The sequence below is a fragment of the Haplochromis burtoni genome, unplaced genomic scaffold, assembly GCF_018398535.1.
Source record: "Haplochromis burtoni strain Fernald_Lab_line unplaced genomic scaffold, NCSU_Asbu1 Contig_792, whole genome shotgun sequence".
Classification (NCBI taxonomy): Eukaryota; Metazoa; Chordata; class Actinopteri; order Cichliformes; family Cichlidae; genus Haplochromis; species Haplochromis burtoni.
Genome location: NW_024583153.1, coordinates 153,039 through 155,210, shown reverse-complemented (window position 1 = coordinate 155,210; position 2,172 = coordinate 153,039). Strand labels below are relative to the sequence as shown.

The 2,172-nt window shown below is 48.6% G+C and overlaps 1 pseudogene; it reads left to right on the top strand.

Moving 5' to 3' along the window:
- The window catches only part of LOC106632513, a 5,472-nt pseudogene that overhangs the window by 1,247 nt on the left and 2,053 nt on the right, over positions 1-2,172 (top strand).

Genomic DNA, 2,172 nt, shown 5'->3' with positions numbered 1-2,172 from the left:
GTGTCTCATAATTGCACTGAATCTGAATTTCATACCCTATTTTTATAAAACATGCCACTTTATCTCCCCCAGCTGGCTGAACACTATGGTAACATCTACAGCCTTTTTATTGGTCCCAGGCCTGCGGTTGTTATCATTGGGCCTTAAAGGAGGCCCTGAGCCACAAAGCTGCTGACTTCTCTGGCAGACCACAACACCTAATGTACAATCATGCTGCACAAGTGAAAGGTACGATAGCTTTCTGTGACTTTCTGTCTCTTTATGCAGCCCCCGCAGACATGTTTCATCTCGTCTCAATTTTTACACCAGATCCTCTTCCTGATACAGCTCCCAAGGGATTTGTGTCTCTTCCAATCAATCAATCAAAGCTTTATTCGCCACATGAAGGTTGCCCTGCAGTGAAATGGGGATCCCCCCCCTCCCGACCTTACACACACACAATACAGACATTACATGGGGATACAAGTTGGAGATCGGTAGCGTTACAGAAAAAACACTGAAATATACACTACAATGGGAAAGTACAAGAGGGAAAAAAGAGAGCTCTACTCATGCTGTGCTTCCATGGTAGGACAGCATGAGAACAGGAAACAAAAAAACTCCTCTGCACAAAAAGCACATAAATGTCCACAGCACAACATTGTGAAAGACATGACAAGCCACAGGATTGGGTGGGGGGTGAGGAGTAATCCGAAGCGAACACAGCAGCCGCCCTGCACAGCGCTACCATTCCAGCGCGGCACACAGACCCACCGTGTTCCCCCGCAGGAAACAAGCATCGAAGGCATTTGGAAAGGGAGGGGGGATGAGTGAGTGCTTATCAGTGTAAGTGTATGTGTAAGTGTGTGAATGTGTGTGTGTGTCTGTGTGTGTGTCCAGAGTTCAGCTGAGACAGTGTCCTTCACCCTGCCAGGCTAAGTAAACAGTCTTCCAGCCAACCCAGGTGGCCTTGCATGTAATGGGGGGAACAGTCTAAACACAGTCGTTATCAGGGTGTTGTTGTTCAGCTCCAGCCTTGAGGCCGCAGCTGGCGCCGAAGGGGTCTCTGCATGAAGTGATGGTGGTTTTTACTTTAGTGCGAACAACTCATCGAGCGGTTGATTGGGCGCGTCAAGTGATTTTGCAGGCGAGGCCCGTGCCAGCATTAATCCCAGGTTTTTTTGCACGTCCAGAGGTCTTGTTGTCTGACGAGTGTTCGGAACTACGGCAAGCGCGTGGTTCTTCCAAGGAGTGCTTATCTGCCGGTGCTGCACTCAGAGTTGGAGCCCGATGGGTTTGAGGAGAAGACTCGAACGGAGGGCGCTCGCCCTGATCGTTTGTCCATCCGAGCGGTGGCAGGGCCTGTGTGGTGTGGAACAGGACCGGTCCGCGTTCCGATTAGATTCTGGCGATAAGTCAGGTAGGCCCAGCTCCGATCAGCAGAACCGCTGGTTCGCATGGTTCCGAATAGTAATAGTCTCCCCGCAGTGGTTCAGTTGCTCACCCGGAGCCCAATCTGTCTCGTTGAGTAAAAGGGCTAATTTGATTGGCAGGGGTTCAGCCAGACGGGGCGAGTGCTGCAAGGATCCATAATTCATCTTTGTTAGGTGTGGCTGTGTGCAGACAGGAATAGGACCCAAGGTGCAGACTCCGGAGACAGAACTTAAACCAAAACAGCTTTAATGCTGAACTCAAACATAACATAACTGGAAAAAGGTCAAAAATAAACTAACACCGGCGGATTGACAAAACACACAGCAAAATAAACGGTAGATCGCGACACGGACACAGAGAAACACAGGGCTTAAATACACAGAGGGAGCAATCAGGGAATGAGTAACAGGAGGGAAACACAGCTGGGACAAATCAGAACTGACGAGACCAAAGAAGTGTAAACTGAACACACTGAGAAAAGACAGAGACCTTCAAAGTAAAACAGGAAACATAACACAGACTCACATGCAGGCACTACAAGGGAACAGAGACGTGGGAACAGGGCAGACACAAACACTGACTGAACACGGGGATATAGGAACTTAAGATACACATAGACACGAACTAGACAAGGGGATGCAGGTGATAGGGGAGACAGAGCAACTAAAGAAGACAGAGACATAAGCCATTAGATAGAACTCAAAGAAACCAAAAACTAGACAGTATAAATAATATAAACTCAAAAGCCCTGGGTCGACG